This window comes from Pelophylax lessonae, assembly GCF_965119305.1.
Source record: "Pelophylax lessonae genome assembly, chromosome: 1".
Lineage (NCBI taxonomy): Eukaryota > Metazoa > Chordata > Amphibia > Anura > Ranidae > Pelophylax > Pelophylax lessonae.
In genome coordinates this window covers 830088279-830115957 of record NC_138768.1, presented here as the reverse complement: position 1 = coordinate 830115957, position 27679 = coordinate 830088279, and the positions used below count along the sequence as shown (strand labels likewise).

The following is a 27679-nucleotide window of genomic DNA, read 5'->3' as shown; positions in this document are numbered from 1 at the left end:
GTATGTTTTCCCTTTTTATGGCATTTACCTGAAATTTTCCTATATCCTTCTCAGTGCTGCTCTAGGATCACTGTGCTCTTTATGGCATGCACCTGGGCTTCTTCTTTCTACTTCTAAGTGTTGCTCTAGGATCACTGTGCTGTTTACAGCATTTCACCTTGGCTCTTCCTATCCCCTTCTCAATGCTTGTTCTGGGATCACTGCGCCATGCTGTTTTTCATTTCAGTCTGCTGCTTTGCTCTGTTTCTATGGGGAATGCTGCTCAGTCAGACCACCCATTGCTTTCATTGCTTTTATAGGGATTAGGCAAGTAGTGGAGATTGAACAAGAGAGCCAATATCTACAGCCCTGTAAGGACCTCAAGATGGAGGAAGCCATCTAAAGGTCAAGACAAGTCACCATCTAAGAGCAGACATCCAGGCAATCTTGATCAAGGTCTCACCACTCATTATCATTGCTCCCCGTTTTTAACCATCACAGGCTAACAGTCCTAATAGTTGCTGCATTTGAGGTGGAGAATCATTGCCTGCCATGCTAATATGTCATGTCTGCCTGGAACAAGCAGGATACAGCCCTACAAGGACCTCAAGATGGAGGGAGCTTTCAAAAAGCCAGAACTCTTACTATTTAATCGCGCGGACATTCAGGCAACATTGATCAAGGTCATCATCATCATCTCCCCCTTTATTATTATTTACAAACACCACAGGTTACCAGCCCTAATGGTTGCGGTGTTTGTGGTAGAAAGTCATTGCCTGACAAGCTAGTATGTCAAGTCGGCTTGGAGGAAGCGACAACTGACAAAGAAGGGGATGTCTGGAAAGTAGCTGCCTAGATTAAAGAATCGGTAAAGAAGTTGATACATAAAGCCTGTACACCCTAGTCGGTGGCTAAATTGCCTAGCACTTCCAACCAGAGCGAATAGGTGGTGTCCAAATTGGAAAGTTTGTCGGAAGAAGCAGGCATCACAGGGGCCACATGCATTGACGATTGCCCAATAGAGCCTTTTGCCATTGCAGTTAAGGACACAATTGCCTAGAGTGAAGTGGAGGAAAGTCTCCAAAAGGTTATAAAGTACCAATTTTCCTTCACTGAACAACTGGGAGAGTTAATCCAGGAAGAATGGAAGGGGTCAGAGAAAAAGGCCTGTATAAACAGGTTGCCAAAACTGTATACCCTGAAAAAGCTAAAGGTCAACCTGCTGCAATCTCCTCCGATGGTGGATACATCATTAATGCAGCTGGCAAGACAAGTCACCTTGTGGTTACGTTCAAGAAGGCTCTAGTCCGAAAATTAGACCCAGCTCTTAAGTGCTCCTACTTAATGTAGCATCTGAAGAGGCCTGCAGACCAGCAATAACCAGCCCATGTGCTGAGTGATTGTAATGGAAGTGGTTTCATAATTATCAACCAGCAGCTGCACCTGCCGGACTCTGAGGAAAGTGATAGGGTCTGTATCCCTTTAGAAGTGATTTCCTATTGGGAGTATCTTACCAAAAATTACATTTTTGTTGCAGTGGATGCCAAAAATCTGACTTGTATCTTCATGCAGACTTCTGGGAAAATCAGCGAGCCGGAAAATATGTTTTAAGGGGCGTTCTGTACACATTCTGTTTACAGAACACCTCTAGATAGCCATATTGCCTTGCATTTTACAGAAAATTACAGCCCTGCAGATTGAAAAGGAAAGTGGAGTTACCCTTTAAAGAAGCCCTTCTGGAGGAAGTGAAGAGAGACAAAGCAGTAACAGCTTTGCAAGAGCTGAAATTGGCGGGAGACTCTGCGGCGGGTGTGTCAGTAGACGTCAACTGATGTTTCTCAAGAGCGGCATTATATGGCTGAAGCCATGGTTGGCAGATCCCGCCCTAAAAATAAAACTGGTGCAAGATACCAGACAACAGATCCAATCTATTTGGGAGTAGACAGGATACAACCATCTCAAGGGTGACCACTAGCAGGTCAGGGAGAATATCACCTGACAAAAAACTGAAAAAATCAGAAAAGGTCCAGCATACAAGCGGCAACTCCCAAGTAGGGATGATCGAACGGTTCGGGTCGACCATCAGTTCGACCCGAACATTCGAGGTTCGGCCGAATTTAGAACTTTTTGCTGAAAAAGTTCGGAATTCGGCAACCAGAACCGACCAAAATGCAATGGGCCAGGAAATGGGCTTTAAAAGCCTGTGATTGGACCAGAACCATTAGTAAAAGCCAATTGAGGGGGCAGGAGAATGCTAGGAATGTGATTGGAGTGACTAGGGGGTCCAGAGGCCAATCATTAGTGAATACGCCCCCCAGTATATAAGATAGCCCCCGCCAAATTTCTACCATTTTAATACAGGGACATGGAAGAGAGTGGAAGCAGTTCTGTTACTTCTGCTTCAAAGTGTCATTTAGCAATTATTAGTGTGAGGAAAGGGATATCTAGTGTAGTTAGGGTGCTATTTTCCACTTTAGTTAGCTTCAACATCAAGTTTCTGTAGGGAAAGTGTTATGTGCCAGAGTGACCGTAGTGTAGTGTAGGGTGAACTGACTCTGCTATGGCAGGGTGACCAAACCCTTCCATTTCAGCGTGACTGCTATAGAGAAAAGATCATTTTCTCTTAGGTGACTTTCAGAGCAGCGATATGGCTTCTCCCCTGTCAGCCTGCTTTTTGTTGCAGGCGTTTATAGGGCTTTTTTGAGGACAAGTTTGGAGTCAGGCATGACATCTGAACTTGTGTATAGGGGTATATATACACACACATGTATGTATATATACACCTACACATATATAGGTGTGAAAATAGCAGAACACTATGCTTGCGCTAATGAAATAATTAACAGGCATATGGCTCCGCTCCTATCACACCTATATGTGTGTATGTGTATGATACATATAAGTGTGTGTGTATATATACCCCTATACACAAGTTCAGATGTTTTGCCTGACTCCAAAGACCCCAAAAAAATGCCCAAAAAAACGCCTGCGCCAAAAAAAAAACGCCCAGGTGTGTTATTGCAGGCTTTTTTTTGGGGCATTTTTTTGTGGTCTTTGGAGTCAGGCATAACATCTGAACTTGTGTATAGGGGTATATATACACACACATGTATGTCTATATACACCTACACATATATAGGTGTGAAAATGGCAGAACACTATGCTTGCGCTAATAAAATAATTAACACCCATATGGCTCCGCTCCTTTCACACCTATATGTGTGTAGGTGTATATATACATACATGTGTGTGTATATATACCCCTATACACAAGTTCAGATGTTTTGCCTGACTCCAAAGACCCACAAAAAATGCCAAAAAAAAAGCCTGCAATAACACACCTGGGCGTTTTTTTTTGGCGCAGGTGTTTTTTTTGGGCATTTTTTGTGGGTCTTTGGAGTCAGGCAAAACATCTGAACTTGTGTATAGGGGTATATATACACACGCATGTATGTATATATACACCTACACACATATAGGTGTGAAAGGAGCGGAGCCATATGGGTGTTAATTATTTTATTAGCGCAAGTATAGTGTTCTGCTACTTTTACACCTATATATGTGTATGTGTATATATACATATAAGTGTGTGTATATATACCCCTACACAGAAGTTCTGATGTTATGCCTGCCTCCAATAACCCCCCAAAAATGCCCAAAAAAACGCTTGCTACAAAACTGGCAAGGTGTGAAAATAGCGGAGCCATATCCCTGTTCTATAAGTGACCTAAAAGAAACAATCTTTTTTTTTCTGGTTCTGGACATGCTACAGAGCTGAAACTTCACAGGTACACTTTTTAGACCCCAGTCCTATCAGGATGTGGGGGCGGAGCCACAACCCATTTAATGCTGCCATGAAGATGCACCAGGAAAGGAAAATTACAGAAAGGTGAGTATACAACTTTCTGTTTTCTTCATTTTCTTTTTTTCACTTTCACTGGGCTTGTTCTGCCTATATCCCTTTTTCCTGTTTGGGCAATGCCCTGCAATTTGTACTCTTTGCGATTTAAGGTGATACACCTTAAGGTGGGTTTGTATCTCATTTGGCATAACTTGGCAACCTATATTCACATTGAGTTCTACTACAGGCCTGCTTTGGCCATTGTGGTAGCTTGATTTTGTCCTGTTTCCTAATGTTATGCCTTTTATACTATGTTTATTTGACATGACTGTCCAGGAGCCTGACATTTGTACCAATTGTTGATTTGTATCTTAAATATTTCAATAAAAAAGATTGAAAGTATAAATGGGTCCCTAAGTCTATATTGTCCATGGTAGGACATCCCTTCACATAGCCCATACTCATACCTTGTTTCCGGACATCTTCCACAGCGGAGATTAGCTCCTCTTTTAGGTCCTGACTATCTTTAGCGATCTGTTCTCCCTTTTCCAGAAAGTTCTGGGTGGCTTGCTCCACCGATGCTGCAAGCACATGGGCCTTTTTAGATCGACCTTTCTTTTTACCGGAGGGGCCCTTGTTACTGGTGTTTACCAGGGTAGTTACCTGTAAGAATTAAGAGAAAGCAGTTAGAAGATAAATAATCAAGCCAGTAGATGATCTAAGACTTTCATTGCAACTATCCCAATTTTGGAAGGAATTTTAGGATTTGTAGGTCACATGACTATCTAAGGCTTTATAATGTTGAAAAGTGCATTATGACCTTCTTAAATACAAAATCTGAGAACTGCACACACCTTATAAAGCAAAACATATACATCCAAAAGAGAAATATGAACTAACAGGGAAAGACAGAAAAAAAAACAACAATTTTCATTAACAGCACACATTCCATTGGAACTGTGTTGTCTTTGTGGATCATGATGAAAGATAACTGCTTCTTTACTTAAAGAGAACAAAAAAAAACATCTGTAGCCCTTGAGCGATGGTTCTCTTTTCTCAGATTCCAGATTGTTGCAAGGATTTTAATCTTCAGTTACAGAAATAGACTCAAGCCAAGTTTGTACAGTAACCCATATTTCACCTGAATCTAGCCAAACAGAGAGTAGTTGTTGTAATGCTTTCTTCCTCCACCATCTATCCTTTATACACAGCGTGCTGCAACAACACCCATGCAATCCTCTAAAGCTGGCCACTGGGCTGAACAAAACAAGGATCCCATTGCTTGGCTTTTGTATATTCTGACAGCCAGCATACACCAGTTTAATTCGGCCAGTTCCTGTGTATCAGCTAAATTTCAAGCCATAGGTGTCCCTGCTGACGCAACCTGGCTCGACAAACTTCAAAAAATTGATTGGCTGAACAGTGACTGCAGCCAATCAGCTGCAGGCACTGTTCCGGCTGTCAGAATACCAAAACGGTGCCTGCAGCTGATTGGCTGTAGTCACTGTTGGGCTGACTTTTTTTTCGCTGGGGTCCTCCCATTTCTCAATCGAAGTTTGTTGAGCTGGGTAGTGTTAGTGGGGCCAACCATGGTTTATTTTTTAAATAATTCACAGGAAAAGGCAGAAATTCAGGCGGTGTATGGCCAGCCTTAAGATGTAATAAGCAGTGCTGCTGAAAAATTATGTACACGGCGTTGCATTTGGACACCACATTGCTCTACATAATTTATGATGCCTTTTAATGCAAGCTTCTCCTTTGGGGTCAATCATTATTATACTGGTAAACTTTAACTGATCGACTGATTGGCTGTAGTCACTGTTCAGCTGACTTTTTTCCGCTGGGGTCCTTCGAATTCTCAATCGAAATTTGTCGAGCTGAGTAGTGTCAGTGGGGACAACCATTACTTATATACTTATATTTTAAACAATTCACAGGAAAAGACAGAAATTCAGGTTAATGCTGTATTGACTGGAAATCCATTCGTTTTTGATAATGCTGTATTGAGCAGTGCTGCTGAAAAATTATGTACACGGGTTGCATTTGGACACCATATTGGTCTACCTAATTTTTGATGCCTTTCAACGCAAGCTTCTCCTTTGGGGTCAATCAATATATTGGTAAACTTTCACTGTTCAACTGATTGGCTGCAGTCACTGTTCAGCTGGGGTCTTTCGAATTCTCAATCAAAGTGTGTCGGCTGGGCCAATCATGGCTCGAATTTTAGTCAATTTACAAGAACAGGTCAAAATTCAAGGGCATGTATGGCTAGCTTAAAGCGGTAATAAACCGCTGGAGGTTGTTAGGTGTTCTAGCAGATATAAATACACTAACAAACTGAAGTCAAGCTCCAGTTCACAGTTTATAACCAGTTAAAGCAAACCGCTTTTTTTTTTTTTTTCATTTTTGGAGAAAGGTTTTACATGAATAAAAAAAAAAAACTGTCATTGGTAAATGTTTTGTCCCCTCCCTGTAAACGGATTTATCTGGATGAGAGCTTGTTCTTTTAGTGCCAGTTCACACATATGCAATGCGGGAACCCTGCGAATCCACTGCAGGTTCCCGCATCGCACTTGACTTGCAGGCAGTTCGCACTGCCACATGTTAATTGCTGGGAGTGTCAGTACAAAGTTAACGGAAACCCGGATTCGTTTGCATATCGCAGTGCGAACTGTCAGTTCGGATCACATAGGTGTGGACCAAAAAAAGGGTCCTGTGCGACTTTGGTCCGAATGTGATGCAAATTCAGACATACAATCTGTATGGCTGAATTCGCAACGCACGGACATCGCATGTGATTTGCATAGCAGTGCGGTGTGAATCACATGCAATGTCTGACATCGCATATGTGTGAACCGCCACTTAAAAAACAACACTTACTGGCTGGATCATCAGATAAAAATAGAAGAAATAACGCCTAAAAAAAAAGAAAACGAATGCAGCCATCACATCTAAGAAAGGGTAAGCTGTAGTATAATAAATGCTTGCTTTTGGGTTTAATACTGCTTTAAAGCTATATTGACTGATGTCCACTCATTTCAACCACTGATGGTCAAATATTATCATTTATAATAAAATGTTACTATATAGTTTATTTTTTCAGCTCCCAGTCACGCTTGGGGCCGGTTCACACTGGTGCGATGCGGGAAAACCTGCACCTCCAGTATGGGTTCTGTTTTCTGCAAACCGCTGTGGGTGTCAATACAAAGTTAATGACACCCCCAGATCAGTTTGCAGATCCCAGTTTGAACTGTCAATTCAGGCGGGAATCAGATTGCATGGGTGTGAACACCCATGCAATCTGATTCTGGTGCGGACAAAAAAAAGGGTCTCGCGCGAGTTTGGTCCTAATGCGATGCAAATTCAGCCATACAGTTTGTATAGCTGAATTGTCATCACAAAGATAACGCACAGAAATGCGGTACAAATCACATGAGATGTCTGCGATCGCACTAGTGTGAACCGCTCTAATTTTATATTCTAGCAAATGAAATATTTTTACATAGTTAGTCAGGTTGGAAAAAGAGTCCATCTGGCTCAACCAATAAAAAAAAAAAAAAAAAACAGTAATGAAAACCCATAAAACTCATAAAATCTCATATACACAATCCTATACCCGCAGTTGATCTAGAACAGGGGTGGGGAACCTTTTTTCTGCCAAGGGCCATTTGGGTATTTATAAAATCATTCGGGGGCCGTACAAAATTATCAACTTAAAAATGTGCCTGTTATATTTGGTCAAAAATTTTATTAACTCACACCTAATGTGATTGCTGCAACTGCTTCTCTTTGGTGAGATGTGTGGTGTTAGCTGGTATTAAAGATGTTGCTACTGCTGGCGGGGAATGCTGGTGGGTATAGCTGGCTGGTACTGCTGGTGGGTACAGCTGGCTGGTACTGCTGTGGGTACTGCTGGCTCAGGCTGGTACTGCTGGCTTGTACTGTGCTGTGGGTACTGCTGGCTCAGGCTGGTACTGCTGTGGGTATTGCTGATTCAGGCTGGTACTGTGCTGTAGGCACTGCCTTGGGTACTTCTGGCTCAGGCTGGTACTGCTGGCTGGTACTGTGCTGTGGGTACTGCTTGCTGGTACTGCTGGCTAGTACTGCTGGCTGGTACTGCTGGATAAGGCTGGTACTGCTGGCTGGTATTGCTGTGGGTACTGCTGACTCTGGCTGGTACTGCTGTGGGTACTGCTGGCTCTGGCTGGTACTGCTGTGGGTACTGCTGGCTTGGCTTATACTGCTGTGAGTACTGGTGGGTCTGGCTGGTACTGTGTTGAGTACTTCTGGCTGGTACTGCTGGCTCTGGCTGGTACTGCTGGCTCTGGCTGGTACTGCTGGTTCTGGCTGGTACTGATGTGTGTGCTGCTGGCGGGAAATGCTGGCTAGCAGCAGCGCCGCGCTTGAGGAAGAGGCGATGTTTCCTGTATTGGTCACAGGCGGAGTGCATTTGATATCACTCCGCCTGTGACTCACTCAGACTGTCAGAACGGAGCCGGAACTATACAGGAAGCATTGGCTCCGTTCTGACAGATCAGCTGGGAGACACAGACTCAGCTGCATGGGGGGCCGGACCAAATGACTTTGAGGGCCGCATACGGCCCCCGGGACATAGGTTCCCCACCCCTGATCTAGAAAAACATACAATTATATATTTTTTTATATGTATACATATTTTCTACTTTAGTAGGGTTAGAATGGGTACATTTTTGTAGCATGCTCTCTGTAGAACACTTGAGCTAAAGGAAATTTTCCTTGCTATAGGCAGCAAGGAAAATTTCCTTTATCTCATGTTTCACTCAACAGGTACGTATGAGAAAAGGGACATTGAGAAGGGAAGGGTAAGTATGGAAGTAAGGTTAAAGCGGAGTTCTGGGCACAAAATCAACCTTTTTTTTTTTTTTGTGCCCATCCGCTTGGTCTCCTTCACCTGAAAACGAATTGGATAGTTAGGTATTTTTTTTTTCACTCACCTTGTAATTGTAGATTGAAAATACTCACCTATTCTCTACTTCCTCCCTCTGTGCCGCGGCTCCGACGTCACTTCCTGTCTTGCGATGATTCCTGGGAGCTGAACGTCATTGCTCCCAGGAATCAATGCGACGGCACCGGCCCCGCTCGTCACTTCCGTCAATTCATTGCTAAACAGCTTCTGGGCATGCCCAGAAGCTGTGGAGGAATGCGGCGCCGCACCGGAAGTGACGAGAGGGGCCGGTGCAGGCGCATTCTGGGAGAAGAAGACGCGGAAGAGGACACAGAAGAGAATTGCGCTGGCTTCAGCTGCCCACAACAGAGATGGCAACGCTGGAGAAGAAATTTTAAAAGTGAGTATTTCTTCTTGTAGGTAAGTGCGAACCGGGACAGATCAGAGGCTAGCCATTGTGGAATGTACTAGCCCTGACTGTCCCGGGGGTATGTTCACTGAAAAAAAGTTTTCGTGCCCGGACCTCCGCTTTAAAGCGGACCTTCACACATAAAATTCAGTTTTGATTGTTGTAATTCTCACCCCTCCACAGTCAAAAAAGAATTTTCTTTTTTCTTTAATTTTCCTTTTTTTTCTAACTCCAGCTTTCCCCCTTGATTATATTTGTGCCTAGGCAAGAGTGATGTGCCTTTCTTCCTGGGATATGCACATCACATATCCCAGAAGGCATCACCTTCCATACTACAGATAGAGCAAGGTGGACCTTGGGCCACATCAACAAGGAGCCACCTGGAATAACCTAAACGGGACAGACAGCTGCCAAGTACAGAAAGAAGAAAGATGGAAGTGTGGGGCCAGGCATGTGACAGTGGAGCAGTGCCTTACCACAGAACAACGATGGATTCGCTAGACGTATATAATTTCAGCTAACCCAGCAAGAAAAGGTAAAGGGGAATTAAATAAAAACAGATGGAGGGGGGATCCTTTATAAAAGTACATATGTACCCAGAATATGTAATCTCTACTTTAAGCTGTGCTTGGAAACCGTGAAAGGCAATAAATGCTGACTTATTTAAAAGACGATGCTGTAAAAGTCCTGCACTCAATATGCCAACAAATCTGGAAAACTCAACAATGTCCACAGGACTGGAAGAGGTCTGTTTACATTACCAAAGAAGGGCAGCACCAAAGAATGTTCAAACTACCGTGTAACCGCACTCATCACACGCTAGCAAGATCATGCTGATAATTCTACAAGCTAGGCTTCAGCAGCTTGTGAACTGAGAGCTACCACAAGTACAAGCTGGATTTTGAAGAGGCAGAGGAACTAGCGATCAAATTGCCAACATTCGTTGGATCACGGAGAAAGCAAGGGAGTTCCAGAATAATGTCTACTTCTGCTCTACTGACTATACAGTAAAGCCTTCGATTGTGTGGATCACAACAAGATGTGGCAAATACTGTAAGAAATGGGAATACCAGACCACCTCATCTGTCTTCTGAAAAACCTGTATGCAAGTCAAGAAGCAACAGTTAGAACAAGACATGGAACAATTGACTGGTTCAAAATTGAGAAAGGAGTGTGGCAAGGATTTTTACTGTCACCCTATTCATTTAACCTATATGCAGAGTACATCATGCAAAATGCCAGGATCGACGAATCACAAGCCGGAATTAAGATCGCAAGGAGAAATATCAACAATCTGAGATATGCAGACGATACCACACTAATGGCAGAAAGTGAAGAAGAACTAAAGAGTCTCTTAATGAAGGTGAAGGAGGAGAGCTCAAAAGCTGGCCTGAAACTGAACATATGGAAAACTAAGATCATAGCAACCGGTCCCCTCACTCCTTGGCAAATAGAAAGAGTAGAAATGGAAACAGTGACAGATTTTATCTTCCTAGGCTCCAAGATCACAGCAAATGGTGACTGTAGCCATGTCATTAAGAGACGCTTGCTTCTTGGGAGAAAAGTGATGCCAAACCTAGACAACATTATAAAAAGCAGAGACATCACCCTACTGACAAAGTGCTGTATAGTCAAAGGTATGGTATATTCAGTAGTAACCTATGGCTGGGAAAGTTGGACCATAAGAAAGGCTAAATGCTAAAGAGAGCTGATGCTTTTGAACTATGGTGTTGGAGAAGACTCTTGAAAGTCCCTTGGACAGCAAGAAGATCAAACCAGTCAATCCTGAAGGCAATCAACTGAAAATCAAATACTTTGGCCACCTAATGCGAAGAGAGGACTCATTGGAAGAAACCCTGATGCTGGGATACATGGAAGGAAAAAGGAGAAGAAGACTACAGAAAAGAAAATGGATAGATAGCATTGTCGAAACAATGAACATGAAGTTAAGCAAGCTCCGGGAGGCAGTGGAGGACAGAAAAGCCTGGCGCACTGTTGTTCATGAGGTCACAAAGAGTCACGACTAAACAACTGAACAACCACAACAAGTAAAGAGAAATTAAGCAGCACTTACATATCACAGGTATTCAAATGCATGATAAAGCCGGCCGGCAATTTTATCATGCATTTAAATACCTGGGATGTGTAAGTGCAATTTATCTTTATTATAAAATACTTAGGAAGGTTTTACACTATATGGAGCTTCTTTTTTAAGGTGATTGCAGCTAGCTCGGGATACTATTGGGATAATAACTTTAGTGTGTATCCATATCCTCTGAGAGGATTCTGCGTGAGAGTCCTATAATACCTTGGTCAGTGTGTTTTGACCATATGCTCATCTGACCTTTCTTTAATTAGAAGATCCACAATATCTGGTAAGCCTTCATTTTAAATGAGGTGGTGGTGTCACCATCTGGAGACTCTTTTGGTGATTTGATGCACTCTATCTCCATCCTATCATCTATGAGAAGGACTTGTTACACCGTATTCCCATCTTATCATGCATTAGGAGGATTGGTGTTTAATGCCCCGTACACACGGGCAGATTATCTGCAGACTTTTGTCTGCAGATTTACCTTTTCTATGTAGTGCAAGGGCCTGCCGGATTGCATACAAATTGAAAGTGTTTAGGTTTGACCTCATATTATATGGTTTTGGTAAGTCTGCAGATAATCTGCACGTGTGTATGGGGCATTAGAGTTTATATGAACTCTTGTTTCTTTTGAGCACCTATTTTTTTTACAGTGTTTTTGCACTTGGACTTTGATACACATGGGTGTTATTAATTGCATTAAAGCGGAGTTCCACCCAAAAGGGGAAGTTCTGCTTTAACCACTTGCCGACCGCCCCACGCAGATTTACCGGGCGGTTCGGCTGCACAAATTCACGTAGACTTACGTGATTATGTGCACGGGTCTCTGCAGCGCGCACGCCGACAGAGCTACGCTCCTGTTGTGATTAGACACAGCGGGAGCCAGACTGCGGGAGGAGCGGGCTCGATTGCCGCTGACCTCCTACGATCTTCAGAGAAACTGACAGGAGAGCGGCCTGCCTATGTAAACAAAGCAGGCGGCTCTCCTGTCACACAGGCACAATGAGATCCTGTGTCTCAGCTTAGCTAAAACATTGCTCTCTGTGTGCATGTCACAGAGCCTCCCCTCAGTTAGTAAGCACATTTAGGCTTACATTTAACCCATTTGATCACCCCCAGTATTAACCCCTTCCCTGCCAGTGTCATTTATACAGTAACAGTGCATATTATTTAGCACTGATCACTGTATTAATGTCACTGGTCCCCAAAAAGTGTCAAAAATGTCAGTTAGAGGTCTGATCTGTCCACCGCAATGTCGCAGTCCCACTAAAAATCGTTGATCACTCCCATTACCAATAAAAACACAAAAAAAAAATAATACAATTCCAAAAATCTATCCCATAGTATGTAAACGCTATAACTTTTGCGCAAACCAATTAAAATACGCTTTTTGGGATTTTTTTTTACCAAAAATATGTAGCAGAATACGAATTGGCCTAAACTGATAAAAAAAATTGAGTTTTTAAATTTTTATTGGAAATGTTTTATAGTAAAAAGTAAAAAATATTATGTTTTTTCAAAATTGTCGCTCTTTTTTTTGTTTATAGCGCAAAAAATAAAAATCGCACAGTAGCTAAATACTGCCAAAAGAAAGCTCTATTTGTGGGGAAAAAAAGGACATCAATTGTAATTGTTAGTTAAAGTAATGCAGCGCCGAATCGCAAAAAATGGCCTGGTCATTAAAGGGTTAAAATCTTCCGAAGCAGATGTAGTTAAGCACTCCTCCCCCCCCCCCCCATGTCACATTTGACATGTGTTTTTTTTTTTATTTGGGGGGGTACCTAGTTTTGACAGGTACACAGCTCAGGCTGCCCATCAGTGGCGGCTGGTGCTCCATGGGCCGGGGGGGGCAGCACACGGACCACACCAAAAAAAAAAACCCATTGGAATCCATGTGTCTGGCGTCCTGCATGTAGATTAGGAGGCCAGACGCATGGATAATAAGGGGCTCCTGCGCCCCCAATGGAGGGGCCGCCACTGCTGCCTATGCGACTTGAGCGGAAGTTCTCCTCTCCTCCTCCCTGCAATTTTCTGGGACACGTCACAGGTCCCAGAAGATTGCCTGACCATTAAGGAGGCGCAGCTCGACTCGCGCATGCACAGTGCACACCTTGCTGTGAAGCCGCAAGCTGTCACAGCCGGGTGCCCACACTTGTAATGCCGGCACCGCGGAGAGGCAGTCGCATCACTGGATCATGGGACAAGTGAGTGTGTTTATTAAAAGTCAGCAGTTACACTTTTTGTAGCTGCTGACTTTTAATGAACACAAAAATGACTGGAACTTCGCTTTCTGCCATGTGATTGGCTGATTGGCAATTTGTGTTGCCAAGCAATTGAACTGGTGTACCTAATAAAGTGGCCAAGGAGTGTATATTATGAAGTAATTCATCCTCTGAGATTACAACAGAGACTCTCAAAAGAGACTTCACTTAGTTTCTAGCAGCTTAAAGTGGAATTCCACCCTAAAAATGAACTTTACATCAGTTATAGTAAAAAATCCTAAAAAAAGAATTGGATAATTAATATTTATTTATTTTTTTTGTTTCACTTACCTTGTTTTTAATGAGAATAAACTTACCTTCCTTCCTCCTTATGTGGTCGCGGCCTCTGACGTCACTTCCTCCTTTGCATTGTGTCCTGGGAGATGAGCGTCATCAATCCCAGGATGCAATGGGAATGTCCGGCTGCTACTCTGATTGCCGCAATCTACAGCGCATGAGCGAGATTGTGATCGGCATTCTGGGTAGCCAGGAACCAGGAAGAGGGACACAGCGGGCGCCACAGCGGCTTCAGATGCCCACACCGGAGATGGCCGCGCTCTGCAATCAATTTTAAAGGTAAGAATTTATTTGTATTCAATTACTGTACTGTAATGTGGGGTTAGAATTAGTGTAATTGGCAAAAGCTTAGGATTATGGGGGTATTTTTATCTAAAAAAATGTTTTTGTGGCCGGAACTCCGCTTTAAAAACATCTGCTGTTTGATTGTATTAGAGGTTTACCAGACTTCCAAATTTCTGCTCTCCATAAAAAAGGAGATATTATGATTTTGCTGCCTCTGTTGTTAATTTAAAAAAAAAAAAATCCTCCATAATACCTATAGCTACAGAGTAAAATGAGGACTTGAAAATGCTTTCACTGGCTGTTTAAGATACCTAAAACCTTTACCATACATGGTTTGGACACTGATGCTATTTAAAATTGTAGTGTTAAAACAGAAAATATTCCAATGTCTTTTGAGAGTTGCTACGCATAACTTTTTTTCCACCTTGACAATTCATACAAGTGTCAATAACTGTGCATTAATATTCATTTTTTTTTTTCTTTCACAGTCCTAATGGATCACCAAACCGCAGGGAAAGAGCCAACGACCTGGATAAAGGCGCTGCTGACATTTAACTGTACCGCCTTTTCCTTCCAGGTTTAATGCCAACCTTACACTTGAATGCGCGCCCTTATTGCCTCACTGATTATACTAATAGCATCCCACCCTCCAGCTAAAATCCTACGCGGCAAAACAAAAGGAGACTTCAAAGTAGCACTTTTGCAATCATACAGTTGTCAGCGCAAATAAATGGTCATTCTAAGCTGTATGGAAATTAATGTTAGGAAGGTGGAGCGCGGGAACGCAATAATTCTTCCGACAATTCTAAGTGTGAATTAGTTTCGAGATGGGGAACATACACCAATTCAATTTATTTCTCTGCGGCGTATGTAAATGAAGCCCGTCTAGTGTCCTACACACGTCCTGAAAGAACGCCAGTACTCTATTGGAAAAGTGCCATTTCTAATAGAAGGCTTAGCACAATATTTTAAATAGGACTAGGAGGTTAGTAGAAGGAACAAACAAGAAGATATAATTAAAGCAGAACTACTTGAGAAGGAACAAAGTCTTATTATCTAGGTTTAATGAAAAATTATACTGGTGTTTCTGAAGTATAAAGCATACAGAGGGTTGGATTATTAACAGTGCATTCAGCTCTGTGAAATGGGAAATGTCAGTGCGGACAGTGTAATGAGATTTTAAGGATGTACGGAATCCCTGGTGAGCATGAGAGCATATTGGTAAGTGTAGAAACCCTTTTGTTGGAGCTGGAAATTCCACAAAATTCATTCTTTTTCTAGGCTGTATTGTATTGGCAAAGAACATTAGCATATAGCTGCTTGGTAACTCTTTACCAAGGCTATATTTCCTGCCATCATGTATAGTATACACTATATTCCATATACCAAAAATTGGTGGATCTACATCATTACACCTACTCATATGGTCAAAGTATGTGGACAGTCTAATAAATTAATTTCTGGTGAAGGTTACGGTTTACAGCATACTATATATATATATATATATATATATATATATATATATATATATATATATATATGGCGGCAGAGTGGCTCCTACAGGCAAAAGCACGCATCGGTATGTTGCACACCTGGTGGCAGCTAGGGGGCAAGCGCGTGCCACCGGCGGCACGCTCCCACCATCGATCGTCAGTGGGGAAGCCGATGCACGGGTCAGGCAGCTCCGATTGCCACCTGACACCCGCAGAGAGAGAAGGACGGTCGGCTGTTGTAAACACAGCCGACCGTCCTTCTCCCTGGAATGATCACAGAGCCCATGTGATCCTTTTATATAGGATCACGTGTCTTTATAGTCATCTCAGAAGCCACACCCCCCCACAGTTAGAATCACTCCCCTAGGGTCACATTTAACCCCTTGATCACCTATACTGTTAACCCCCTTCCCTGCCAGTGTCATTATTACAGTAACAGTGCATATTTTTAGCACTGATTACTGTAGTAATGTCACTGGTCCTCCTAAAAGTGTCAAAAAGGTCAGTTAGGGGTACAATCTGTCTGCTGCAAAAAATCGATAAAAATGACATAAATCTTTCCCGTAGTTAGTAGACATGATAACTTTTGCGCAAACCAATCAAAAATACACTTATTGCAATTTTTTTTACCAAAAAAATGAAGCAGAAAACAAATTGGCCTAAAATGTTGAAAAATTTTGATTTTTAATTTTTTTTTTTTTTGAGAATTTCATATAGCAGAATGTGAAAAATATTGTTTTTTATTTTTTCAAAACTGTCGCTATTTTTTTGTCTATAGCGCAAAAAATAAAAATCGCACAGATGATCAAATACCACTAAAAGAAAGCTCTATTTGTGGGAAAAAAAGAACGTCAATATTATTTGGAAACATCATCGCACAACTGCGCAATTGTCCGTTAAAGTAACACAGTGCCGAATCGCAAAATAGTGCCTGGTCATTAAGGGGGCAAATCCTTCCGGTCTTAAAGTGGTTAATGCCACAGAAACACCAGACCATTAAATGCCCAACTCTGGGCAAAACAAATTAAAACATTCCCTTGCAGTGGGGGTGAGCCTGCACTACACGGGTTAACTGCTCATTTTTGTCTTGGATTGGGGTCTCTAAACTTTTCTGGTTCAATAATTTTTATTCATATAAAACAAAATAGTAAGAGAACAACAAGCAACTAGTCTGCCTGTGCAGGGGCTAGGACTGGCAGCATGGGTAAAGACAAGCTTACACAGTATGAGCAAAAGAGGGAAAAACATCTGCCATAGCCAATCTTGATAAACATAAATATAGAACAAGAAATAGTTCAAGAAAGATCCCCTTAGCTGGTGCTGAAAGCCAGGAATTGTAAAATTCCATACAGCAGTGCAATTTGTCCTGGACACGTATCAAAATCAGAAGAGGACACGGGGTCTCGACAAGAAAGGAAGAACAAAAGGTGAGGTAAGAATGGAAAGGGAAGACAGGGGCTCTGGATTATCAGGGATGCCAGTTAAAGGCGGCCCACACTAGTCAGGGGGAGAGCAGAGAAGGCAAACGCCAACCAGGGTTCGCAAATTTCTAAGGACTTAGCGTGAGAGTCATTAAGAATACAGGACATTTGTTCATTAAGCATCATAGCCATCAAATGGTCCCTCACTCCCTGAAAGCGGACTGTAGGTTTTTTCCAGGCCTGGACAGTCCTCCTCTTAGCTGATAAAAGCAGATAGGATGCAAATTTATGGCTAATGAGCAAGTAGGGCCAGGATGGGGCAGTGCAATAAGACAAATTATGCATCATTTCTGATGTTCAGGTGAAACAGGGTGTGAAGAAGGCCGAACACTCAAGACCAAAAGCCTAACAGATGCGGACATGTCCACCAGGTATGTAGATTCTCAAAGCTTTTTAAACAAAGGGCACGTTTACTGTCCTTTAGACTTTAGGGGGCCCAGATTGTGGCCAGTGGGGGTAGAAAATGTCCCAGGTCCAGCACCAATGATAATAAATGTTGCCCCAGGGTTGGTGGTCAGTTACATAGTGCCTGTGGTCAGTAGGAGGAGAAATAGTGACTCATCATTGGTATTCCTGGGAGGAATAATGCCCCATCATTGGTATCAGTAGGAGGAATAGTGCCCCATCATTGGTATCAGTGGGAGGAATAGTGCCCCATCATTGTGTATCAGTGGGAAGAATAGTGCCCCATCATTGGTATCAGTGGGAGGAATAGTGCCCCATCATTGGCATCAGCGGGAGGAATAGTGCCCCATCATTGGCATCAGCGGGAGGAACAGTGCCCCATCATTGGTATCAGTGGGGGGAATAGTGCCCCATCATTGGTGTCCGTGGGAGGAACAGTGCCCCATCATTGTTATTAATGGGATGAATAGTGACCCATCATTGGTATGAGTGGGAGGAATAGTACACTATCATTAGTGTCAGTGGCTGGAATTATGCCCCACGATTGGTGTCAGTGGAAGGAACAGAGTCTCATATCAGTGGGATTACTATTGCTCCAAGGGCCAAATAAAGGCTAATAAAGGGCCCTTGGGCCACAGTGTGTAGACCACTGGTCTAGGGCATTGGAGAACAAAGATTTACTTAATTAATCCTACGATTCTCTCCACACAAGACCTATTCTTGTGGATCCTGACACCCCCTCGCGGTCTAGTTGCGTGGGGGACTGTCCCTGACGTCATTGTGCCCATAGACACGCTCTGGATGTGACTACATCAGGAACAGTCAACCATTGTGATCGTTTGCAAGTGGAGTGGAGGATCAGGTGAACATAAGGCTTTCTCCTCTCCCCTGGTCAGAAAACAAGCAGTTGACTCGTGCAGTGTGGGCACAGCCGGACTGCATGAGAAAACCTTGGAGTTGGACTTTGAGACAATTGTGCACTTGTGGCCACAGTTTGGGGAAGCCCCCCTTGTGTTCCAGCTTTACTGTACAGAAGAAAACCTGTTCCATACAAATAATGGTTTGATGAGTTTGGCGTGGGGGAACTTGAGACCTGCTAAGATCCCTGACCTCAACATTGTTAAATACTTTTGGATGAATTGAAAAGTCTATTGCAAGCCATTTCATCTTACCCAACATTAGTACCTGAATTAAAAAATGCACTTTAATCTAAAGTAAATATTCCCACAAAACACTCTACAATCTTATAGAGAGCTCTCCCAGAAGAGTGAAGGCTTTAATAGCTGCAAGGGAAAGCGAGGCAAATCCATATTAATGCCTATGGTTTTAGTGGGATGTTCAACAAACTCATATAGATGTGACGACCAGGCGACCACAAACGTTTGGCAATACAGCGTTCCACCCTTGCTTGGATAAAAGCGCAACTCCAGACATTTTTTTTCTTTGCTTTGATACATGCTCAAGAAAGAGTTAAAATATATTTCCATTTTTATTTCTGTCTTTCAACCCATTGGCAAGCCTTTCTTTTCCTTTCTGTCCCTCTGATACCAGAACAAGAAATTTGAAGAACAGTCATCAGCAGGACAGGAGGACTAGACAGCGTCAAAAAACATTGCCTGAAGCTCTGACCATCCCCAATCTATTAACAATGTGTTTTTGATTTTGTCTTTGTCTGTCCTAACGTTAGGGGACGTTTTCCAAAAAGGCACACAAGAATGACAAGCTTATAGAGGTGATATGTATAATGTTATAATTAAAGGTCAAAATGAAAGAAGTATTAAACCCAAAATCAAACATCTTATTATATTGCAGCTTACCAATTCCTAGATGTGATGGCTCTATAAGTTTTCCTTTTTTAGGCTTTTTTTTTCTTTTCTGATACAAATATTTTTTTATTCAAGTGTTAAGAGTATAACAATAAAGCATCCAATCCAAACTTCATGTATTTTCAAACAAAAAGGGAACGCCTTTTTTTCCCTTTTCTTTCTTCTGGTGATCCAGCCAGTAAGTCTGTTTTTTTTAAAAGAATACGTTTTCTTGCAGTTACAGAAATAAAACAAACCATTTACCACTAGCAGGGGAGCTTTCAATGATCGTTTTTATTTGTTCATGTATATAATACAATTGCTAGTTAAAGTGGAGTATGTAAATTGTGCCCAGATCTCTAAATGATATAGACCAACAAAGGAACCCTCTTAACCACTTTACGACCGCTCACAGTAATATTACTGCGGCAAAGTGGCTCGTTATCGTCTGACGACGTAGTACTACATCGTCAGACACTCCCCCTTCTGGGAGGCGCTTGCGCGCCGCAGGAAGGCTCGCTCCCGCTGTTTTCATTCACAGCGGGAGTCGGGCCAGGGGAGGAGCAGCGGCGATCGCCGCTGCTCTTACCCGATCGTCGGGGATCGAGTCTGGAGATCCGCCCGCTGTGTGTAAACACAGCGGGCGGATCTCCATAGTGACAGGGAGTGACAGATCGGACTGTTCAGCATAGCTGGACATCCGATCTGTCCATGACTCACTCAGTCACCTCCCCCCCTACACGTCAGTAAGCACCAGGCATACATTAACCCCTCCCTCTCCAATAAAATTAACCCCTTCCCTGCCAGTGTCATTTTTACAGTAACAGTGCATATATATAGCACTGATTACTGCAGTAATGTCACTGGTACCCCCAAAAGTGTCAAAAATGTCAGTCAAGGGTCCGATCTGTCCGCCGCAATGTCGCAGTCCCGCAAAAAAAATCGCAGATCGCCGCCATTACTCGTTAAAAAAAAAAACACCAAAAATGACAGAAATCTTTCCCTTTGTTAGTAAACGCAATAACTTTTGCGCAAACCAATCAAAATACGCTTATTGCGATTTTTTTTACCAAACATAGGTAGCAGAAAACAAATTGGCCAAATTTTTTTAAAAAAATTGTTTTTTACATCTTTTTTGGGGGGAATTTCATATAAAAAAATGTTAAAAATATTGTTATTTTTTCAAAATAAACGCTCTTTTTTTGTTTATAGCGCAAAAAGTAAACTTCGCACAGGTGATCAAATACCACCAAAAGAAAGCTCTGTTTGTGGGAAAAAAAGGACGTAAATTTCATTTGGGTACGGCGTCGCACGACCGCGCAATTGTCAGTTGAAGTCGCACAGCGCCGAATCGCAAAAAGTGGCCTGGATGGAAGACAGCAAAATCCTCCGGTGGTAGAGTGGTTAAGTGGGACTGTACTGGGTGGACAATTGGATGAAAACTGTGTTTATAAAAGTATCAAAACTTTATTTATACAAAATTAGACAAAGTACAAAGGAAGCTAAAAGCATTGGTGTGGTTGATACAACTACAGTGGGAATCCCTTAGCCAAGACAGTGGCAAGTCTTTTTGTGTTATGCTTTTATGAAAGCGGTTTCAATTGTTTCACATACAAAAATAAATAATTACACTGAATGTCTGTGCCCCTGAAGAAGAATCCAAAAGAATTGTAATTCGTAACACATTGGGTGTCTCCTACGGTACACAGACACATGTGTAGAGAACAAGCCGCCATTCCATCTATGTAACCTTGGTATATGGTATATGTATATACAGTATCTCACAGGATTGAGCACTGTCTTAACCCTCTTGGGCATGGAGTTCACCAGAGCTTCACAGGTTGCCACTGGAGTCCTCTTCCACTCCTCCATGATGACATCACTGAGCTGGTGAATGTTAGAGATCTTGTGCTCCTCCACCTTCCGTTTGAGGATGCCCCACAGATGCTCAATAGGGTTTAGGTCTGGAGACATGCTTGGCCAGTCCATCACCTTTACCCTCAGCTTCTTTAGCAAGGCAGTGGTCATCTTGGAGGTGTATTTGGCATCGTTATTATGTTGGAATACTGCCCTGCGGCCCTTTCTCTGAAGGGAGGGAATCATGCTCTGCTTCAGTATGTCACAGTTCATGTTGGCAATAATGGTTCCCTCAATGAAATGTAGCTCCCCAGTGCTGGAAGCACTCATGCAGCCCCACAACATGACAATCCCACCACCATGCTTAACTGTAGGCAAGAAACACTTGTCTTTGTACTCCTTACCTGGTTGCCGCCAAACACGCTTGACACCATCTGAACATAATACGTTTACCTTGGTCTCATCAGAGACCAAGTTGTGCACCACCAATTTTTCTGCTCATTCTGGTTACTGAATGCATATGAGAAAAGCATGAAAAAAATATTTGCAAATCCATTATTCTCATGAGTATGTACCATAGCAAGGAATAGGGTTGTGCACATCGGCCGATGAGGTATTCTCCGATACTTCCGGTTACGGCCGTAAACCGGAAGTGACGTCACCCGGCTCATCCCGACGCTTTGCGTCACCAAAACACGTGACTTTCTCAAGGGGTGACGCAACGCGTCGGGCGAGCCGGGTGACGTCACTTCCGGTTTACGTCCATAACCGGAAGTATCGGAGAATACCGCATCGGCGGTGTATGATATTGTCTGCTTAACTGATTATCCTGTATGGGCCAATTCCACCGGTGACATATCCTGATACATACCATTCACTCTGTGTGAACATCCCCCAAATTGATGCAAGAAGATAGAGGCTCCCTGCTAAGTGGAATCCATCCATGCATCCTATAAAGAGAGGCTGCCACCAGTTTTAGTGATTTACATCACAACACGCTCTTTTGAGTGTGCATGGAGGTGAGCGGCCATTGCACATATTGGTTTATTTAGCTCACTGGAGTGACACGCCACTTTCGTCAGACAACACGTTTTCACTCACAGAAGTCCCTTGTTATATATTGATTTGTATTCACTTGTGCAAGTCACTATTCATTTGGAGTCATCACTATCCACATTGTTTCACCTTATGAACTAATCCCCCCTTTTTTGTTGAAATATTGTTTGGCTTCATTTATCCATGTGTCTTTTTATTATATTTACGTCAGCAGTTTGCTGATTCACTGTGTATCATCGCCACTTTCACTTTTGCACTTAGCCACTTTGGTATTATGTGCACGTTTATATAGTCATTCAGTTCATCATATCTGGATCTCATCTACGTTTTCACTTCACCAGTCATTTTATTCTTTTGCCATCTTATTAGAGTATCATTGGATTTATTCTTTGTGCATTTATCCACATGTACCTTATTTTTTGAATATATTTTTTGTGCATTTATCCATCTGTACCTTACACCACCACTGCATCTTTATTGTTATTTTATTTTTTTTAACTTATACTCAGTGAGGACATTCACCATCACATTTGATTGGATATTTTTTCTGTCACTCACCCCCATATATTTATCATTTATCCATCTGTACCAGGAATCTGCGTAGATTTTGTTCTTTTTTATATTCTGTTTTATGGTGGAGACACCGATCAGAATTGGCTGCTTTTCCATTTGTGGTACCCATCTCATCTACACATACTTTACATTTCTTTATCACTTACCTTAGGTAGCGCATTGGTCCTTCACTCTATCTCAATAAATCCACTCAATCATAAGTCCAATTGAATAAGACCAATATGTGAAACGATGACGGAAGACGTCATCTTTGGTGAAACACGTAGGGTAAAGCCGACATTTGTGACGTCATCATGCACTCAGAGTATAAAAGTGGCCTGTTTGATTCCCGAAACTGGCTTTTTTTATTATAGGCATTGTTTATCCATACCTTTGCGAGTTTTTTGCCACTTTTATATTAAATTGATTTAAATAGTTTTACGCTGTGTGGTACCCTTGACTCTTCCATTATGAATACCTTGGAGAATCAGATGGTGGAAGATCACTTATATCCAAACTCATACTAACTTCTCTTATGCGGATGGTCAAAGTGCTCTGGTAAGAGTGTTTTTCTAGGCATGCAGTGGAGGAAAACTGTGGTATGATGTGCATTATTGTGAAGAACTGCACTTCTTTTCTGCTGAGGATGGATATATCGTACATTAATAATTTCACATAATATTGGATGGTGGACTTTATTTTTTTATTATATTTTTACATGATTGTATTTGTGAGTGCATCACTTATTATTATGGATTGATTTACCAATTAATATCTGTTGGAGTTCTAGCATCTGAGATTGTTCTGTGCCCGGTAGCACGATTGCACCACTGGTATTTATACCTTTCGACATGCATGCTATCTACCTCGATGATGACTTGGGTTGGATAAGCAGGGATCATGCACATCTAGAGAGAGTTGGATAGCCCTGAAAATCTGAATCTCCAGTAGAGCAGGATGACATCAGTACAACTGCATAGGGTTTAGCTACATACATGAGTCACCAATATGAATAAAATAAAAACAGATGGCCTTTAGTATATTTACTATACTAGCTTTCCAGGAATTCTTTTATGAACGAGTGTCATTTTGTTGATGTTGAGGAAATGTAACTGTACAAAACGTCTTTACAATGACAAGGTCAGCATTGACAATTGACCATAACGAGTGAATCCGGAGTAGCAACTTGAATAGACTAAAAAGCACAGGAAATAAAGAAATGCATTATAAAGGTTTACAAAGGCTATATATAAAGGATTGGAATTTATCAAAAGTGAAAAAAGTATGCACATCCAAATGGATCTCCAGGAAAAATGTGAAATGAAATGTTAAATTGTAATTTTAGAATTACAGTGTCATACACCCTCATTAATAAGTAGTGCAGAAGAAAAGTGTTAACATGAATGATACATATATGAAGAAAAGAAAAAAAAAAAAAAACATTGGTTAGCATCTATACACTTAAATGTGAATTAAAAAAGGAGCTACGGTGCACTATATTGTCAAAAGTATTGGGACACCTGCCTTTACACGCACATGAACTTTAATGGCATTCCAGTCCTAGCCTGTAGGGTTCAATATTGAGTTGGCCCATCCTTTGTAGCTATAACAGCTTCAACTCTTCTGGGAAGGCTGTCCACAAGGTTTAGGAGTGTGTCTATGGAAATGTTTGACCATTCTTTCAGAAGCACATTTGTGAGGTCAGGCACTAATGTGGGGCGAGAAGGCCTGGCTTGCAGTCTGCACTCTAATTAATTCCAAAGGTGTTCTGTCGGATTGAGGTCAGGACTCAAGTTCCTCCACCCCAAACTCGCTCATCTATGTATTTATGGACCTTGATTTGTGCACTGGTCCAAATCATTTGGTGGAGGGGGGATTACGGTGTGGGGTTGTTTTTCAGGGGTTGGGCTTGGCCCCTTAGTTCCAGTGAAGGGAGCTCTTAAGGTGTCAGCATTAGGGTTGAGCGGACACCTAGATGTCCGTGTTCGACGGGTTCGGCCGAACTTTAAAAAAAAGTCCGGGTCCGTGTCCCGGACTTTTACCGAACTTTTCCCGGACACCGAACCCCATTGAAGTCAATGGGGACCCGAACTTTAAGGCACTAAAATGGCTCTAAAACACCAAAGGAAAGGGCTAGAGTGCTGCAAATGGCAGCAAAACGTAATTAAGAGCATGGCAAGTGCTCTGCAAACAAATGTGGATAGGGAAATAACTTAAAACAACAAAAAAAAACAGAAAAATAAAACAATGTTCTACTTCATCTCTGAAGGACGAGGCCCATATGGAGTAGGAGGGAGGTTGAGGTGGTGGTGGATGTGGCGGTGACATAGGCGTGCGCACAGGGTGTGCTGGGTGTGCCTGGGCACACCCTAATCACCTAGGGCACATAGCATTGCCAGTGAGGAGATGGGAAAGATCTCCCTGGGACCTGCTCTGCTCTATTTCTCCTTGCCTACAGGTACATGGCCCCGATACATTACTCTCCCTGCTGGCAAACACATGCATGTGTATTTCAACTTTGGGGTGCACACCTTAATGCAATAGGCTGCGCACACCTATGGGCGGTGTAGGTGGAAGCGGCGGTGGAGGAGGACCAGGGCCGGATTAACAGCATCATGGGCTTGGTGCTGAGGATTTTGAAGGGCCTTAAGGGCCGTGCCTTGCCATGCACCCAGAGGAGGAAGGGTGCAGCCATGCATGCCTAATTCAACATGGGATGCTGTCTCTGAAGCCCATAAACACATCCATGCATCGCCAACTGTCCCTCCTTGTCCGGCCTTCACGCTGTGTGGGGAGGTTCTGAGGGTGCTGCCTGGGGAAGCGAGCATAGAAGCCAGACTTCTGTGTTTACAAGTGACAGAAGAGCGGTAACAGTGAATATGGCCAACCCGGGGCCTATATAAAAGGTAGGGGCCTGGAGCTGCAGCTCCAATAGCCCCTACATTAATCTGGCCCTGAGGAGGAGGACGAGGTAGCCAACACTGCTTCTTTTCAAAAATTTTAAATGAGGGTACACCCCAAAAGAGTGAGAAAGAGCAAAAATGGAACAATGGGTGGGTAAGGTCGGTATCCATTGCTATTCTGCATAAGGTACGGAAAAGTCCCGTGGGATCCATGCCTGGTTCATTTTAATGAACGTGAGCTTGTCCACATTGTCTCTGGACAGGCGGCTGCGCTTGTCTGTTATAACGCCCCCAGCCGTGCTAAATACCCGTTCAGATAATACACTGGCTGCAGGGCACGCCAGCACCTCCAAGGCGTAAAGGGCAAGCTCAGGCCATGTGCCCAATTTGGAGACCCAGAAGTTGAAGGGGGCAGACCCGTCATTCACTACATGTAGGCGTGTGCACACATACTGCTCCACCATGTTGGTAAAATGCTGCCTCCTGCTAAGACGTTCCATCTGAGCTGCTGGTGCTGCTGTTTGTTGTGGCGTGCTGACAAAGCTTTTCCACATTTCGGCCATGCTAACCCTGCCTTCTGAGGTGCTGGCGGTGCCCTGGTTGCGTTGGCGACCTCCTCCTCCTCCTCCTCTGCCTTGTGCTTCCACTGTGGCCCCGCTGTCAGATGGGAATGCCAGCAGCATGGCGTCTACCAGCGTGCGCTTGTACTCGCGCATCTTGCGATCGCGCTCCAGTGAGTGAATTAACCACTTAAGCCCCGGAGGATTTGGCTGCTAAACGACCAGAGGGCATTTTGCGATTCGGCACTGCGTGACTTTAACGGACAATTGCGCGGTCGTGCGACGCTGTACCGAAACGAATTTGGCGTCCTTTTTTTCCCACAAACAGAGCTTTCTTTTGGTGGTATTTGATCACCTGTGCGATTTTTTGATCACGCGCTATAAACAAAAAAAGAGCGTAAATTTTGCAAAAATAGCAATATTTTTCCCTTTTTTTTATATGAAATTCCCCCAAAAAAAAATGTAAAAATCAAAATTTTTTAATATTTTCGGCCAATTTGTTTTATGCTACCTATGTTTGGTAAAAAAAATCGCAAAAAGCGTATTTTGATTGGTTTGCGCAAAAGTTATTGCGTTTACTAACAAAGGGAAAGATTTTTGTCATTTTTGTTGTTTTTTTTTTTAACGCGTAATGGCGGCGATCTGCGATTTTTTTTGCGGTACTGCGACATTGCGGCGGACAGATCGGACCCTTGACTGACATTTTTGACACTTTTGGGGTTACCAGTGACATTTCTACAGTAATCAGTGCTATACATATGCACTGTTACTGTAAAAATGCACTGGTAGTGAAGGGGTTAACTTTATTTGAGAGGGAGGGGCTGTGTGTGTCCCTAGGGGCGTGATTCTAACTGTGATTGGCTGTGGCTTCAACTGTATGAGGAGTGATCAATGGATCTACATAGTAGATCCATGTGATCAGCTCTCATACAGAGAGGAGAATGACAGGCAGCTTGTTTACACAAGCTGCCTGACTATCTCCCTCTCCCCCGCCGATCGCAGAGTGGCCGGCGGCGATCGGGTCCGCCGGTCACGCGCGCGGGGGGGTCCGTGACCACGCGGGAGCGGGAGCGCGCCTCCGGCGGCGCGCGCTCGCTCCCTAAACCCTCACAGGCGAGCGACGTAGACCTACGTCACTTTGCCTGTGAGGGGCTGACCGCCCACGTAGATAGTCGTGCGGCGGTCGGCAAGTGGTTAAGGACGGTACGTTGTCCTTGTAACGGGGATCCAGCAGCGTGGCCACCCAGTAATCAGCACAAGTTAGAATGTGGGCAACTCGGCGGTCGTTGTGGAGACACTGCAGCATGTAATCGCTCATGTGTGCCAGGCTGCCCAGAGGCAACGAAAGGCTGTCCTCTGTGGGAGGTGTATCGTCCGTGTCCTCTGTATCCCCCCAGCCACGCACCAGTGATGGCCATGAGCTGGCCTGGGTGCCACCCTGCTGTGAACATGGTTCCATCTCCTCCTCCAGCTCCTCCT

General features: G+C 43.2%; 1 pseudogene across 1 annotated transcript in view; it reads right to left on the bottom strand.

Moving 5' to 3' along the window:
* LOC309557603 (catenin alpha-2-like) overlaps nt 1–27679 on the bottom strand; it is a 745623-nt pseudogene that overhangs the window by 254376 nt on the left and 463568 nt on the right. Inside the window, exon 3 of the transcript XR_014226146.1 lies at nt 4288–4483. The product of XR_014226146.1 is annotated as a catenin alpha-2-like (transcript). The remainder of the gene's footprint in view (nt 1–4287; nt 4484–27679) is intronic.